Below are 18,450 nucleotides of genomic sequence, written 5' to 3'. Positions count from 1 at the left end.
GAGGAGCGAGCATTATTTTGTTGTTGTATTTCATGACATGGAAAGGTAAGTAGATGTCTTTGTTGGTGTTGTGTGGGTGCTATAAGGACTGCTTTTATGTTATAGGAGGGAAAAAATCCCTTATGTCTGCAAAGTGTCACACTTGAAAAGTTGGATTGCTTTCCTTCTCCACCTCCAAAACAGGCTGAAGAGCACAGTTCCAGCTTTGAGTTGAGTACTGGTCTTGCAAAATGGAAATGACCAAGCTACATACAGTTCTCCACAGAGTTTTTTTGGTCAAGGGAGATACACACAGACTAGGACAGGAACCTAAAACAGAGCTATTGAGACAAGCACAAGAACATCATGGTCAGTGAATCTAATCCTGGCTTCCTGGTTGCAAGGCTTAGTGGCAAGCAGCTGTGCTGACAAGGTTTCCTAGTATGTACTGCCTTCCATACACTTCCTTGAAGGATGTCCTTAGGGAAGGGTGTCACCACACGCACACACACACACACACACACACATATCCAGTAGTCTGCTGTGCTAACAGCAGGGGGTTTCTGACTGGCAGAACAGGTCTGACTTTCTCTAGGATTCATTCGTAGAGTTGGCCTGGGCATGGTTCCATAAATGCATGGTACAATGAAGGCAGTGCTATCTCCACCTCTTCTTCAGGCACAGGTAAATAAACGGGGGTAAAACAGCCTGGCTCTGGGGTAGGATAATCCTGTTCTTGATAGAATTCCTACCTTAAAAGGACAGAAGTAAAAAGACCAGACTTTGTTTTCTAAACCCTTGTCCTTATGGTCTGAATGTATCTTAAATCTTTCTGTCTTTCTTTAGCACTTGTAGGCAGAAGACATGAAGTAAAGGGAATGCCAACAACCACGTTCTCAGCTTTGCAAGTCATTAACAATCTGGAAAGAGACTGAGCTATGCTGTCAACCTAAGCAGAAAATCTCAGAGAGGCACAGAGATGGACCAAAATGGAAAGACTTTGTGTGCATCTCCGTACTCCTCCCTTCTCTGAAGCACTCACTGCTGGCAGCCCAAGGAACTGAGTTATGGACTGACATTGAGGGCGTAAACCTGGGAGCGGGCATATAATGTGACTGCAGGACTTGAAGGCACATGCTGTAACACATCAAGCGGACAGAAAAAGGCAAGGTAAACTCCTCCTGATCCTGAAGTAAAGGTACAGGGCTAGTTGAGCATAACTGTCATGAACTAGGAGAACACAGGACTCTATCACTTTCTTTTGCTGACTTCCTCAGTGGTGGTGTCATCACTCTGGCAACTTGGTTACAGTTTCCCTGGGGGAAACAAAATGAGAGTAAACACAAATTTCTGAACTGATTATGCCACCTGGAGCTGTACACTTAGCAAACTAGCTTTTCCAGGTGAGAAACCTAATAAAATACACACTTAAGAATTTTTTCTTACCCGTTCTTCCCACCAGTATTTGTCTATTGATGGTATCATGGGTAGAAATGCTGGGGTTGGCCAAGGATTCATTATTGTATGGGTTGCTGCTTTCCTTCTACATCACTTTTTAGTAGCAGTTTTGAAGTCCACAATCACACTGTGGCATACTAACAAAAGCTTCAAGGATGACACTTCACATTTCCAAAAGTACCTTTCTTCCAAGAATTTCTGAGCACTTTTCAACATGAATTACCAGCCTACCTCTTGGTGATAAGTAGGTGTTATTTCCATTTTCAAAACTGTGAATCTTAAACTGCTGCCTAAAGTAACTGTGAACCATCTAGTTCTTGAAGTTTCTTTTTCTTGACATATTTTCCATGCCCTTTCCCTTTTGCCTCCTGGACCATTCTTAACCTCAATTTCCTCTCCTTTCTGTCTATAACAATCCCCTCAATGCAACCTGATATTGTACCCAAACTTTAAAACTGTTCTCCCTGTGCAAGTTGGATGTGAGTATGTGCTGTGCATAAGTGCTCCCCTGATTCAGGTAACAACACACATCCGTGCATTCCAAAGAGCTGTATTTATGTAGACAGGTTTAAACTGTTATTTCCATTTTACATGCCTGTGTGTGGGTGGGGAGGATTACACTGCAGATAGGTTAAAGAACACAGGTGTCTCAGGTGCCTCTGATGTGGGGTATTGAATTGGAGAGAGGCAGTTTTGCAAAGATGCTAAGCGCTTACTGCTCCCACTACTTGGAAAGTTCAGATCACTCTGGCAAATCTGAGCTTACACTGTCTGTTGCTTAGTAGGATACTGGTCAGCATATTGACTGGTGTCTGTTTTCAGTCTAAATAAATATTTTACTCCAGAAGGATGCTTTGTTCAAGACCAGGGTAACCAGTGTCACTCCCAGTGTTCACTGTACGCATCTCTGAATTAAACTGTTGTTACACTGACCTTAGTTTCTATTTCTTAACTTTAACCTTTTAATTTTTTTTGTATGAAATAAAAAGTTGGCAATCTGTTTCCACTGTGTTGGCAATCTGTTTCCTCTGCAACAGGAAAAAAGAAATCTGTGGGAGGTTTTTCATCATCCTTTTGCTAAAGCTGTATAAATTCTCTTTTTGCCACTTTTGTCCAAAAAAATCCAAATGTTTTTCCTCTTTATCTGTCTCAGAGCACTTCTGCAAGAGCAAGTTTCTATATGGCTGTTCAAAAAATCCACTGGACAGTTGTTCGTATTTTAGGACACCTGGCACCCATGATCAATCCACAGACTGGATAGTTTCCTTTCTTTGTATGTTAGCATTGGCCTGTGGTTCAGAAAGAAGGGGATATAGCCCAGTAGTCCAGATATTAGCCTAAGACATATGTACCTGGGGTTGCTTCTCTATTCCACTGCAAGCTACGGTCTGTACGACCGTACAGAAGGGAGTGTGCACATCCGCACTGCAAAGCAGCTGGAAGGAAGCAGTGCCCCATAGCAGCATGGAGCTCAACGGGTAATAGTTCATCCTTCCCATTTCAGACTGTGTCTCCAGGAGGCTCTGCAGCCTGCAGCACACATACACCCTCCAGCTGATGTTAGGCTTCCTCCCCCCAGGCCTGCTGGGACGGTGGTTGTACTCATGCATGTGAAGAGCTCAGAGATTAGCCATGGGAGAGCTAGAAAATCTGTATGAGACTGACACTGGGAAAGTGATACATGCCCATATCTTAAACCTGGAACAAAAATCAATAGTGATGAATCCATATCGAAGCAAACTGCCAGCAGTCAATAGCCAGGCTAGACTTGAGCCAGAAGTGCTATCCTCTAATGCAAGTCTTTCTTCCAGTGTTGGAGGGGAGGGGAGAAGGAGAGGAAAATCACAAACTGTTTTATTAACCTATTTTTTACACTCTTGTGAATTTAAATCATAGAATCACAGAATAGTTTGGGTTGGAAGAGACCTTAAAGGTCATTTATTTCCAACCCCCCTGCCCCAGGGAGGGACACCTTCCACCAGACCAGGTTGCTCAAAGCCCCATCCAACCTGGCCTTAAACACTGCCAGGGAGGGGGCAGCCACAGCTTCTCTGGGCAACCTGTTCCAGTGTCTCACCACCCTCACAGAAAAGAATTTCTTCCTAATATCTAATCTAAATCTACCCTCTTTCAGTTTAAAACCGTTACTCCTCATCCTATTACTACATGCCCTTGTAAAAATTCCCTCTCCAGCTTTCCTGTAGGAAATATTAATAAATATTAAATATGACTTTTTATTGAGGAAAATAAAAAGCAAAGGAAAGAAGTACTGTGGAAGAGAAGATGGAAATAATCCTGAACATTCATGTATCATTCAACAGGGCCATTTCTAAGATGAAATACACTGTTTACTCCCCACCACAACAGTTTTAAGACAGATGTCCAATTGAAACAGCAGGGGAATTTATACTATATTAGGTGAATATGATGATATGTATTGCAATTAAATAAGAGCTTTGCAATTTCAATGAAAAAAATATGCAAATAAATCATACTGATATCTTTCAGTAGAAATAAAGAGGAAGAAAGAAAGAAAATCAGTACATAACAATAATAAGGCAATATGTGAGAGCATTTTTCCATTTTCAGTGCAAAGATAGTTTATATATTTGATGCAATAGTGTTGTAGCAACCTGCATGCCTAAGAATGTCATCAAGACAAGGTTTATAGACAAGCTGACTTTGTTGGGAAAAAATAAACAATCATCTTCTGGACACTCATTTCTTCAAACACCTCTTCCAGATCTCGTCTGATAAAGGACCTGACTTCTCCCTATAAAGCTCTACAGATGTGATAAGCCATGAAAGCCATGACAATCTAGAATGTGTTTTGTACAGAGATTTGGGCAGAACCTGTAAGCTTCAGTGACATCTACAAAGTGACATATCAGTAGGGCTTTAGCAAAAACGTACCCGCACAGCAAACAGTGCCGGGCTTTGGAAAGAAGGGAAGCTTGAAACTAAAAAAAGCCCCATGCCTGTTTTGGGGATGGAGTGGAGAGAGGGTAATATGTTTTGCTTAGCAAGACCATTCTCCATTTCGTATTAGTTTCCTGTGTAAATATGTCTTTTTAGTGGACAATCCATCAGTCTACCTACTAATTTGTCTGTTTACTCAAAATTATCATCAGACAGGAAGCATGCTATATTTTATGAAAATAGATTCTCCCAGGCTTTTGTCTCAGTTTTCTTCATAATATCTTGCCACTTATTCAAATTCATTTTCTGAAATGTACTGCATCTGTTTTAAATAATTTATCAGCTTAGAGTGTATCTCCGCAATCACTCGAAGAATGACAAACGCATACAAGAGCCTGCAATTTGTTATTATGTTTTCATGGAAATAAGGGGCTGGATTATGGTATTCCTCCACAGCAGCTCAGAGTAGTGAATGAAAAGGCAGAAGGACTGCAACTTTATTTGCCAAAATTAAATTTCAGGTGTCCCTAAGGCCTTGAAAGCCTCTTTTTGTTCAGCTTCATCTCTGCTAGTGGACATGTCCATCATTTAAACTACCTCCCCACTGCTGATGTGTTCACATTTCAATATCTACTCAGTTCATGAATACATCCTTTATGCCAGCTACCTCCTGTAGCAGGGTGAGACAGTTTTTGAGGGGGGACTTGTCTCAGCGCATCCATTGGGCCGTGCCTGTTGAGGAGACAGACTGGTGGAGGAACATCCGATTCATGAATTGCACCAGTGACTGGTTTCTGAGCAGTTCGGTGCCATTGGGAGCAACTTTCTCTGCTCAGGTGTGTCTGAACCAAGCAGTGTCCCAAGGTGGATGTGCAGGTACTGGGAGCACAGGATTTAGCTGCCTGTCATCATCCAGCTTTGGCTGAGAGGGAGTTGCAAGCTTGAAGGCATTAAAAAGAACAATCTTCTCCCTTTCAATCCTTTTGCTCAGGCAGCAGGATAGCCTTTGCAGAGGCTGTCCTTGGCTTAAACCCCACTGCTAGCCCAAGTGAACAGGTCAGTGTCACAGGCTGACAAATCCAGTGGTCTGGTAGCAGCAAGGCTGCCCCACTGGGGCTAAGCATGTACTCCCGGTAGGCATCTGAGCACAGACACACATATTCAACACATATCTACATCTATACATGGCCAGCAACATGAGAATGCTCAACACACACAAACAGCACCAAGGGCGTCATCCTGTTCTGCTCTCTGGCTGATCAGGATGAAAGCCCATGGATAGAATATATATATATTTATACAGACATCTATACAATGTGGATCCCTCTAGCCACTGGCCCAAAATACTCAGTCTACACAGTAGCTGGCCCCTGGATCCTCTCATCTCCAGTTGGTTCTTGCACAAACACACATAAACAGGTCTCTCAGTTGACTTCCAGACTCCACGATCTCCCCAGTAGCTGGCCAGGACCTCCTGGTCCCTTCAGTAGCCAAAGCATAGACCTCTGGTGCCTCCAGCATCCAGCCCAGGCTTACAGTTGCTTCAATACCTGGCTCCCAAAGCCTCTTATCCTACTCACCAGCTAGTCTGGCTTGACATTCACCAGTGATTCACCTAGACCCCCAAACACACATATGCATACAGAGTAGAGAGTCCCTCACCCAGGAAAAGCATCTGAAATGGAGTTCAGTGAGAAGACAGGCCCTGCTGACCAGGCGCTGGGCATGGCCAGACAGACATACCCACCAGCCAACTCTTTACATGCCACTGCCCCCTTTTATCTCTCTGTTTTCCCACACTTGTTCCTTCCCAAACCACCCAGCTCCCTCCCTTTCCCCACCCTTGGTTCCTCCCCTAAACTTCCCACAGTGAGTCCTGTGCAATCCCAAGATGCTCCTCCTCTGCATCCCATAATGTGTCCCATACCCCTGAGGCAGTAACTTACACCCCTTGGTCTGTAAGTGCCTTTCCCTTTAGCTCAGAGTGCTGGGTGACCCCTCTGGACCCTGGGCTGAGGCTCCCCTGGGACAGCCCTGGGAGGCACCACATCGGAGGCTCATGTCCCCTACTGGGTTATTGGGGTTCCTCCCCCCACCCTGCCTCTGGGCTCCTTCGTGTTCGTGGGATGAGGCTTCAGTCACACTCCCCAGCCACCACGGGAAGACACTTTTGGGTTTGCCTCCTGCTGCTGCCTGGCCTGCAGGCTCTGCCCATCATCGACCGCTCTTTGCCACCACTCACCCATGGAAGGAGATGAAATGTGACTGTGTCTACGGCCTTTGGCAGGGTAAGTCTAAATAAATATTTATCAGCAGCCAAATGTAGAAGAGAGAGCTAATAAAAATGCATCATTTGGAAGGCTCCCTGTGCACCAGTTTTCTGCAGGAAGGTAAATTTAAATTAATGTTGCACTAAAGCACTGCTTTGCTATTAAAAACGATGAATGGGTCCAGGTACATTTCCAGTGACCTGCTGTAAACATGGTATATGCTGCATTAGTAGTAAATCACCAGCAGGTAACGGTGCTCTGAAATATGAGGGAGGCAGCTCAGACTTCTGCTTCTCTTCCACCCAGTCTCGTTGGAAAGGGCACACTGGCTTCTTCCCCAACAGCTGGAGCTCAAGGCCCACAGGACTCGGTCAGCCCCTGCCGCGGTTGTCACAGCATCGCCGTGCTCCCCTTAGCTGAGCCAATGCTTCAGCTTCGAGCAGGGGCCACGCAGGGAAAGCTGAGGGCTCGGGAATGAGCAGCATCCAATGGCTCAAAACCAAACTTGTTATTTTCCTCTGCTGCTACCCAGACAGCTGGGTTCCCATCACAAGACAGACTTGGCTTTACAATTAGGTGGATACAGAGAAGTCTCGTGGTAACACCTATCAGGCTTTTTTGACACACTTCTGTGGCGATGACCATATGGATCAAGAGATGAGATTGCAAACTCAGCATCATCTTTTTGTTACGTGCCTGTACAGTGCCTAACACCAGGGGCTGAACCACCCCAGAGGAGAGGGAGGAGCTCCCAGTGGTGGCAGGGTCTCATGAGGTCCCTTGCTGCTGTCTGGCCACAACCCAAATGCTTTAAGACAAGAGCAAACCATCACATCTAACCGAAGATCTTCCCAGATTCTCCATCTGTCAAAAAAAGAGGTTAATACAGTGCCAGCACCACATTCACTTCTCTATGTGGTCACACATCCAATCTCAAAGACCCTTGGAGGGAGGAAGAGCCCAGGGTCAGTCCCTACTTGCTGTCACACATCGGGAAGCCATCCACCCAGCACAGGACCTGATCCTGGCACTCAGTCTGCTGCCCTAACTCAGCTACAAATTAGTGTTACACATAAATGTTATTTATCTCTAATTAATTATTAAGGCAGTATGTAATAGCACTCAAGAAAATTCATGTTGGTATGTGTCTGGATGCAACACAGCCCTCCCTAAATCACGCTGAAAGCTGATTTCCCTCCTGCTATACAGGAGATTACTTCAGGCTCGATGCTAGTACATAAGGAGAAAATTTGTTGCCCTTCTGGAAAATCAATAGGCTCTTGGCAAACTGGGTTCGGTCCTGTTAATCATCTTGATGGCACCATCTGCTTGTCTACCAAAGTACAGCAGGAGAACCACCCCACCACCCGTCAGAGGGCCCTGCCGTGGGCAGCTGTACAGGGACCTGCTCGGTGGCTGTAAAGCCCTGGCACAGCTGGGCTTGCACCGCTCGCTGCAGCTGAAACGCTTCCCAGCCCAGCTGAAGTTGCAGGAGGATCAGGGGACTGCAAGTTCAGAGCTTGACAGGGACTCTGCCATGTCCCCACCAGGACTTCTGCTCCATGGACAGGGGCTGTGCCTCTGCCTGGTGCCCAAACAGCAGCTGAATGCTCAGAGGAAAAGTGGAGGAGTCAAAAATGCTGGAAAAAATCCAGCTGCTTGAAGCATCGCCGCTGGTGTGTGCAGCTCCTCAACGCCTCGTTGGGATGTGGAGGACGTGAGAAATCCCCACAGCAGAGCTCGCTGGCTGTGGCCCATCGCCTGTTGCCATATGAGGCTCTGTATGAGGTGGCCCCAGCAGGGCAGGGTCTTCTCCCTCCTAACTCAGAGCTCAGTGCTTCTCCAGCCGGCAAAAGCAAAAACCTGTGGGAGGACCTTCCCTGCAGGGCCAGGATGGGCTGGAGAGGCTGGAGCCGAACCCCAGGGAGGGAGCCCTGAGGAGAAGGACTTGGGGGTGATGGTTGATGAGAATATCAACATGAGCCAGCAGTGTGTGCTTGCAGCCCAGAAGGCCAACCATATCCTGGGCTGCATCAAAAGCAGCGTGGCCAGCAGGTTGAGGGAGGTGATTCTGCCCCTCTACTCTGCTCTTGTGAGACCCCACCTGGAGTACTGCGTTCAGCTCTGGGGCCCCCAACTTAAGAAGGACATGGAGCTGTTGGAGTGAGTCCAGAGGAGGGCCACGAAGATGATCAGAGTGCTGGAGCACCTCTCCTATGAAGACAGGCTGAGAGAGTTGGGGCTCTTCAGCCTGGAGAAGAGAAGGCTCTGGGGAGACCTTCCAGCACCCTTCCAGTACCTACAGGGGGCCTACAGGAAAGTGGGAGAGGGACTTTTTACAAGGGCATGTAGTGATAGGATGAGGGGGAACAGTTTTAAACTGAAAGAGGGTATATTTAGATTAGCTATTAGGAAGAAATGCTTTCCTTTGAGGGTGGTGAGACACTGGAACAGGTTGTCCAGAGAAGCTGTGGCTGCCCCCTCCCTCGCAGTGTTCAAGGCCAGGTTGGATGGGGCTTTGAGCAACCTGGTCTAGAGGAAGGTGTCCCTGCCCATGGCAGGGGGGCTGGAACTAGATGATCTTTAAGGTCCCTTCCAACCCAAACCATTCTGTGATTCTATGATTCTATGAAGCTGATGACACGCTGTAGCATGAGCAAAGGAGCGCTGGACAGGCTTACAGGGACACAGCTGCGGCAGAAGTCCTGGCTGCTGCCTCTGGAGTTGAGTTTGAGGGAAGCTGCTGCCGGCTGCTGTGATGGGAAAGGACCGTCACGCCAACGCATGCGGCTTCCCCATCCCGTCTGCTGGGTCTCTGCCCTCCCCCAGCGCCGCCGGCATCGTGCGGGCCCTGCAGAAAGCCAGCGAGCTGGGGGGAAAAGGGGCAGGAGCAATGGCAGTGCCTGGCGTACTCCCGCCCAGTATTAATCAGCGCTTTTCTGAGTCACAGACGTGGCTTTGTCTGTGGGATATCAACTATGAGATTCAGAAATTAAATGAGCTGGGAGCTGTGGATGACTCAGACCGCTCTGAAAACACCCCAGGGCAGAAGTGAGATGCAGGGCAAATTCACCCTAGGGGCATCTCTCAATGAACTTTAACTGAGGATAAATTTAATTTGCAGAACTGAAGCGTATTTTGTTTACTCTTTCTAAGCAGTGTTTTAAATGGAAATATTCAAATAGACAATCAAGAGGCTCTTAATGAGTTGCATTTATTAAAGAGATTTTGATTTAAATTCCTCAACCTCGCAGTCCCAGGCATATTTTCTTTCCCTAAGTGAATTCTCTGCTGAATTTCTCTATTGCACTGATGTATAAAAATCTGAATTCACCGAATAAACACACAAGATGACACAGCGCTGATATTAGGTTGCCTGCAACCCACCCAGTGATCTTGCTGGAAGTAGTTATATGTGCTTTTAGGAGTTTGTAAAGACAGAGCTCTTTCTCATGCATCACTGGGCTCCCAAAGATGGGTCTAAGTTATAACAGCCCTTAGGGCTCGTTTAACTCTGCTGCCAAATGTCTGCCTGGGAGAAAAAATAAAGATTACATTTTGGTCGTTGGAAAAATATTGAGGCAAAGGCTTTGAAGCGCTGAGCCACGCGCAGTCCTGCCTTGGCTCTCTCAGTGCAGCAATACTTCATTGCCATCAATAAAGGTTTCATCACTGTTTCTGGTGCAGGGCGGGGAGGCTGTAAGGAGCCCAGGTTTGTAACTTGGCCCCGCTCTTTGCTTTCTGTGTGCTTTGAAGCATCGTTCAGGTCAATACAGCAGGACGTCAGTGCCCGGTTGTCTTCGCCGCATGCAGGCTGTGTGCCGGGGAGTCCCGAGGAAGAAGTGGGGTGCGGGGCTGGCGGGGAGTCTGGGGCAGCTCAGGGTGCCCGAGAGGCTCAGCCCTCCACTCCCTGCATGCAGGGGACAGCCAAGCAGCAGGCTGCGGTGATGGAGGGGAGCAGGCAGTATTTTTGCCATACCTTCCCCCCCGGGAAGGTGAAGCTGATGGCCGGGGGCTGGAGGGAAGCCAGGCAGCCGTATGTCATGAGAGAAACCCCGACAGCAAAATCTGGGGAAAGATCTGGGAAAATTCCTTCCAAAAGAAAAGCCCCGTGCTGGAGGACACATCTGGATCCCGTTTGCTCTCCGCCATCTCTGGTGATGCATCAGACTGTCCAAAAGCTCCCCCCAACCCACCCAGCCCGTGAGAAACAGGGAGTTGGATCTGGCTGCATTCTCATGGACTAAAGTCTGGGACAGGACCAGGGTCTGACACTCACTTGCGGGGAGAAGTTGAGAGAGACCCGTGTGTCCCTCAGAGGGAGCTGCACTGGCCTTCGGGAGCAGCTCAGCAGTAAGAGAGGGGCAGTTTGGCCATGTCTGCCCCCCAAAATGGCCCTGCTGCAACAGAGGGGTGGGTTTAAGGCTTTGTGATTAAAATGACTCAGGTTTTATATTGGATTTGATTTTCTTGCATTACTGGTAGTTGTGCCTGTCCCCTCCCTATGCCCCCCAGCCAGGGATAACTCGGCACTTAGCTGTGCCGAGGGGACCAGACCAGGCAGCAGAGAGGACAACACAAGCCTTCAAGTCAGACTCCTGCAGGAAACCAAGGGATATGCAGCATTCCTGCTGCTTGCAGTGCCAAGCACAGGGCTCTGTGTAGCTCAGCAGGGAGCACTGGAGGGACAGGGACTTCCCGCTGAGAAGGGGCACCGAGGCTCAGGTCCCCATAGCACCTCCCAACACTCAGCGCCCATCCGTGCCAGCCTCCAGCATCCACCTGGGGAGCTCAGCAGCAAACGACAGGGCTATAGGGTTGGGGGGAGAGGAGGGGCCAGGAGGTCTACCTGGACCTCCCCAGGGGACCTCTTCAGTGTGATGGTGGAGAGAAGAAGTGAGATTTCCACCCATGAAGCAGCAGGTCACTCCAGCACCAGTCCAGGACAGTCTGCTCCCTGGCTCATCGCTTTGGGGGCTGCAGGTACTTTGGGGAACAACTCCCACCATGGTGCCTGACTTCACACAGGGGCTCCAGCCTCAAGTACCATCTCTAGCTACTGCTTGCCAAGCACGTAAGAAATCATACTAAATATAGCAATGCTGGGTGGGAAAATATCTGTTTCTTGGTTCATAATATGAAGATGCAAAAGACTACATCTCATTTGTACACTGAGTTAATCTTCCCCCTTTCCTCCACTCCTTCACCTTGGTTTCCACCAAATCCTTTTTCTCCTTCTATTTGGTAGCTCCAAATCTGAGCCCTCCCCAGCCAATGGCATTGTAGGCTGTGGAGTTGTCCCTGCTCTGACAAATTTCTGTCTCTTCCATCTCTTGGTCTGTCTCTCCCAGAGACTTCAAAAAGCCATCTAGGTTCACCCCCCTGCTCTGTTCTTATTTCTCCCTTTTTCTCCTGACTGTTTCTTTGGGCCATGCATTCACCACCAGGCAAAATCCCCATGTTTTTTTCAACAAACCTCAAGACAGAACCCAAGTCTAAGCCAAAGCTACCCACACAAAATGCTGGGATAATGTCCTGCACGGCGCAGATCCTCGCATGGAAAGGATGATCAGCATCCTGGGGGCAACATGGGTGCCAGGGCAGTGGCTTGAGAAAAGCCAGAAAATGCATCATAAGCCTGGAGAATTCACTGCTCGGAGTAGTAACAAAGAAATAGCGTCATTACCAGGTCGAAGTAACCTGCTAATGTTCAAAGTGCCTTTAGAGAATTAATTAGCTATAGCTAATGCCTTTCATGGCTGGTTCACTGCATCTGCCTGGGACACTTTCAGAGCAGACAGACAAAGTTTTTGCCCTTTCTGCACTTTCTTTTCTATGTCCTCTCACAAAAGAAAGCAGGTATATTGTTTTTACAAGTATTCTTTACCTTGCAAGCTGTATGATACGGGTTACATATCTCTATTTCTGCTTGAAACTATACCAACAACAAGACATCTCTGTGGCTGCTGACATGTCACAGGCATGGATCCAGGTACTCCCTAAAGGAGAGGCAAGGGGAGGGAGATACATCCTTATGGAGAAGGCGAGCTGATGGACTGGTTACTCCATTTTTCTTCTGCCCCAGGAAGGACTGTGCTGCCCCGCTGTCCTACCTGAGGACATGCTGGAAAGGGAAAACTGAGTTTGTCTGCCAGTCTCACCTCTTCTATGAAAACGCTCCTGGAGGAAACACTGTCCCACAAAGGATGTCCATGGGTCACGCTTTGCATGTGTGATCCAAAGCGCATTGAATTGCACGGTAATTGGGGCTCCAGGACGTAAACTGCACCCGCTGAAAACTCAAGCATGTTGCCTCTGCACAGTTCAGGCGTTGAGTGCTGCAGTTACGCTGAGATGGCCGCTGGCAAAAGGTTTCATTTTTGAGGGGGCTTCTGCATATATACTAGCAAAATGCAGGTCCTAATTCGCAGCTGCAGCTTCTCTGCGTTATGGACCAACCTATCATAAAAAAATGCTAACTTTCTTCCACCAAAGCACCGAGCTATGGAAAATTTACATCTAATTGACCCTTTGCCATTATCCCAGGTGTTCTTCTGTTTGCACTCACCTTGGACAGTGAAATGAAGAAGTCAGATTCACTTTGTGCTCAGTTATACAACTTGAGTCTTGAGTTTTACCCTATGGGTTTCCAGCAAGCCCTGAGCTCAGCTGGGCAGGGTCCTGCACGCTCCAGGAGATGGCTCCTGCTTCCCAAACAGCTTTGATCTCAAGACAAGACAAAGAGCTGGATTTTTAAAGTATGCTACAAAAGTACCTCTGGGGGTATCCGGCTCCAGCACGAACAAATGAAATCCATTTAATCTGGATTTCCAGCATGGCAGGGGAACGGTTATGTTTCAAATACAGCCATGAATAATTCAGTTTTCGTGAATTTGCCTGACTTCATACTGACTCCTGCTGATTTAAGCCTGATAAGCTGTCTTCCTTTCTAACCACTACTGCTTTAAGCAAAAACGCAATGGCCCTGAGGAGAATCCCCTGTCCCAGGGCAGGGAGAGGTTACTGCAGGGCAACAGTTGCGGCCCAAGAGAAGCCTCCCCGATGCTGTTCACTGGGCGGCTCTGGTGGGTGCTCGATCGCGGGTGCCTGGGGTACAGCCGTGGGAGCAGATGGGTGCAGGGACCGGGAGGGCAGGACTTGTTCCCTCTTCCCACCTCACTTCCATCCACAGGATCCCTGCCCTCCCTCGCACCAGAGCTGGCATTTGTCTGACCATGAGCAAAGCTGATGGATCTCATTCACCCACGCCCCAAAATGAGCTCTTCTGCTGCTTCACTGAATCGAACCTTACCGCGGTACCACAGAGCGGGCTCTGGGTGCGCAGGGGGATGCACGCTGGCTGCGTACGGCTGCACCATGAAACACCTCCCTTGGCGTGGGAGCTAATCCCTTCCTTGGCCTCTTCTGCACGCCCGAGTGCAGCTTTGCTGCCTGTCCTGCTTCGCTATCCTGCTGCAGGGGAGAGGCTGATGCCACCATCTCCCATCGGATGGCTGCCACCGCCATCTGCAGGCACCTCTTCCCTCTGCAAGATCATCTCCATGGCCTGGAGCTGCCAGACACCCTCAGCTCCAACAGCAGCCTGTGGGCAGTGGGATCCCCACCCACGCCTTGGGGACAACAGCACAGGGGACACGTGCACATCCGCGTGTCTGAGCTAATGAAGCCGAGGTTTGAGCTGAGGTTTCAGCCCAAGGCTGTGGAACACCCACCCTGCCCACCTCCCTCCCTGTCAGCCTCACCTGTACCATGGGTATTCCCAATCGAGGGACCCATTAGCCCACGTTCAGGTCTCCTGAGAAAAGTGTTTTGGTGTTGCCTGGGGCGGTCTTTTGCATTGCAAATCTGTGGAATGGTATTTTTTGCACAAAGTAAACTAAATGAGAGTGGAAAAACAGGCAGGGTGTTGCTGGGGAGGTTGGCAGCACAGCTGTCGGGGGGAGCAGGAGCAGGAAGGCTTGGTGCTGGAGGACAGCAGAGTAAGACAAGCCATTGGGAAGCTGGTGAAGGCTGGGGGGGATTTTTTAAGGAGTGTTTCTGACCCCACAGTGGCTTGGAGTCCAGCCAGCACTAAAGGGATGAAAAGTCACCATATGCTTCCTCACCCACAGTCATACTTGTGCCTGGTACATGGGGAGCCTGACATGAACCCCCAGCAGGATCTGGTCCAACCTTTTCATCTCACTCCAAGGGGCTCAGCCTGCAGGCATGGGGGATCCCAGGGACCCTGATCCTTGGGACATTTTGCAGCCTCACCTGGGCATGTTCAAATGCATGCTCCACATCCAACCTCCTCTGCACTGTCTCGCTGTGCACGAGGCATGTCTCCTGCCTGCAAGGTGCCTTCGCTGCCCACACAGCCCTGATGGACTCGTGTCCATCCAAGGACATCAACCAAAGTGGTGGCTCAGCTGGATATGAATTACAGGAGTGGCCCTTCAGCCAGAATGAAACCCTGCGGATTTTCTGCAGGCTCTACACATGTAATATGGAGTACAGGTAAAAGGGGCTGCTTGGCCAAGGGAGAATGAAGCATTATGGGCATCATTTGACCCTCCTGCTTCCTCTTCAGTAAGGTGATTTCCTTTTACTTTACAAACATGAATGAACTAAGCTTCACAACAGCCTAGCAAGGCTTAAGTCTCATTAGCATGCTTTTAAACGGTGGGATGAGAGTGGAAAGCTGAGCATGCAGAGCCCTGGAGTAAGGCCACAGCCAAGGGAGAAGGACAGCAGGACCAACGCTCTGAGAGATCCCCAGGGCAGGTCTGAATCCCTAATTCAGGGACCAGGAGCAATGGGGCTGTGGTGATACCCCTTGTGCCAGGGCTCATGCTTTCTGCTGAAAGTCATTTTGGAGCCGTCTCTTCAGAGGAATCGTGGCCTGTTGATGAAGTATGGCAACCACAGACTTAGCAACAGGAAAAGGCAAAATACTGAACTGTTGCTTTGCTTTGTCTGTTAGTGACACAGATGCGCTGCGGAAAAAATAGATTATGCATTAAAAAATAGTCCCAGAACACACAAACAGAAAGGAAAGGAATCACTGCTGAACCAACAGCCTTATTCTGGCATTTCTGAACCTCTGGCATGTTTCTTTGCTGCTTAGGTGTTGTCCATGTCTGGATTTTACATAGGTAATTCAGACATACAAGCCAAGACTTGCACATATAGGAATTCGCTTTCAATCTACTTCTCAATTTCCATTTTCTCAGCTCCCCCATTGCCTGCATCTCACTGTATGAAAATTATGGCATAGTCCATGAAATTAAACAATAAGAATTAATGACCAACCTTTAGAAGAAAAAGATGATCAGTTATCTGCCAGTCACTCAAGCCATAGGGTTCACCACCTCTGAGGACAAATATTTGACATGGCAGCTTGATTCTAAAAACAGATGGGCTATTTCACTACCTGTTAGTCTCACTGCTAGTTCACAAACCTACGACCACCCGTTTATTGTATGACCCTGGGTCTGCATAATTTTTTAGCAAAAATCATTCCTTCATGAGGAATGAGTCACATACGCAAAGACCCCGATGATATTCAACTAACTAGTCAATAAGTGCAAGATATAGATCCCTCTAAACTGCTAGACTGAGTCATCCTGATGGGTAGATTTATCACAGCCTATACAAAGTTTCTAATACTAGCACCAACTGTATAACATAAGGGTTTGCAATTGCCTTCCACTGAGTCAACTGAAGCCCTCAGAAGTGTGTACTTTACCGAGCAAGCTAAGGCTACATCAGTGACTTGACATCTGGAAGTACCACAAGAGTTGAACCTGGGGCCAATGTTGTTCAGTATCTTCATGGGCAACCTGGATAATGTGACAAAATGTGCTCTCCGCAAAATTTGTGGGTGGTACTAAATTAGGGGGAGTGGCTGACACGCCAAATGGTGGAGCTTTGATCCAGAGGCACCTGAGAAACTTGAGGATTAGGCCAGCAGATGCATCCTGCAGTTCAGCAATGAGAAGCATGAGTCCTGCATCTGGGGTGGAACAACCCCATGTATCAGTACAGGCTGGGAACCAACTGGCTGAAAGGAACTGGGGTTACACAGTGGCCTACCTTAGGAGAAGTACAGTCAGCAGATCAAGGGACATCAGTGTCCCTGTAGACTTGACACCTGTGAGGGCAGACTTGGAATGTTGCATCCAATTTTCTGACCCCTCCTAAGTTCAAACGGGAAGTGGAGGATCTGGGCAGGGTCCAGCAGAGAGCTCGCAAGATGGTTAGAGGCCTACAGCACATCACCTACATGAAGAAGCTGAGGGAGTTGGCCTTGTTGAGTCTGCCAAAAAGAAGGATAAGAGGCAATCTAACAGCAGCCTACAACTCCATGAAGGAGAGTTACAAAAATGATGGACCCAACCTCTTTCACAGTAGCAGATGATACAGTGAAGGGCAACAGCCACAAGCTTAGGGATATGGTTTAGTTGTTGACTTGGCAGTGCTAGGTTAATGGTTGGACTTGATGATCTTAAAGGTCCTTTCCAACCAAAATGATTCTATGATTCTATGATTCTGAGCTGTGGCTTGCGAGGTTCAGACTGGGCTTCAGGAAAATTTCTTTATCAGGAGGGCAGTGCAGAGAGATAGTGGGCTCTCCATCCTTGGTGTTTTCCAAGACATGGCAAGACAATCACAGGTGACCTAATCTAGTGCAGGGAATACTCCTGCCCCCAGCTGGGAGTTGGACTAGAGACCTCCGAAGGTTGGTTCCAACCCACACTTTAATGGTCTATGATTCCCAGAGTTGTCTGTATTTATTTCATCTCTGAAAACAGCAGTTCTACAATCCCCTCCATGTGATGACCTGGAGAGAAAGTTAGCACTGCTGAGGGGCTCCAGTGAGGCCTTGATTACTCGCTATGTCCCAGGAAAGAGCAGGAGAGACTGAACACCAAACCCTCTGCACTGGCAGTGAACTGGTAAGATAAACTCAGCCAATCCAAGCAGGTGAACTGTGTTTCTGCAACAGAGGAAAAGTAAAATAATTATTACAGATTCTGTTCTGTCTCACCCAAGGGGAAATTTCTCCTCAACCATAAATGATCACTTGAACTTGGGCATATGAACAAGGCCTATCAGAAAATCACAAAAGGAGGATTTGCTGTACCCTCTCACACACTGGACCACCCTTGACTGTCCCCAGGTGTAGCCCATCTGATGCTTCTGAGGAAGTCAGGAAAAGACCCAGAATACATTCAGCTTTGCGCACCAAGGTAAAACTCCCAGCTGGTGGTTGCAGGTTGCCAGCTGAAGCATGGGATTCAATTATACTCAGGGTCTTGAGGTGATGTATAGATCTTAGGATTCCTTTGAGGGTGATGCTGATAGTCCAGTTTTCCTCAGAGCCCATGAAGGAAGGGGCTAAGCACAGGTCACCAGGATATGGAGTTTCAGAGACAGACAAGACCAACACGATCTTACGTACTACCTGTACACACAATGGCAGCTATAGAGCTCTGCCTGCCATCATGTTTATTACTGCCCTGTAGTAATGAAGGGTAAGGACATGCTGCCTCTTCCTGACACTTCTATTGCAAATGTCTGAGGAAGGAAAGAGAGATTCTGATTCACATATGCTGGGTTTGAAACAGATAAGCAATCATTTTGAAAAATGAGTGTACACATGTATAAGCACCCACGCATGTAGTTAAACCTTCCATCCAAGGAGAGATGAGCCTGATGCTGATTGTTTATGTTCATGCAGTAAAGTTTCTATTGAATTGTTTTTCTTGGATGGAAAAACAGAAACAACCATGTCAATTCACTTAATTTTAATGTCCAT

The sequence above is a fragment of the Nyctibius grandis genome, chromosome 1 (assembly GCF_013368605.1).
Source record: "Nyctibius grandis isolate bNycGra1 chromosome 1, bNycGra1.pri, whole genome shotgun sequence".
Lineage (NCBI taxonomy): Eukaryota > Metazoa > Chordata > Aves > Nyctibiiformes > Nyctibiidae > Nyctibius > Nyctibius grandis.
This window is presented reverse-complemented; position numbering follows the sequence as displayed.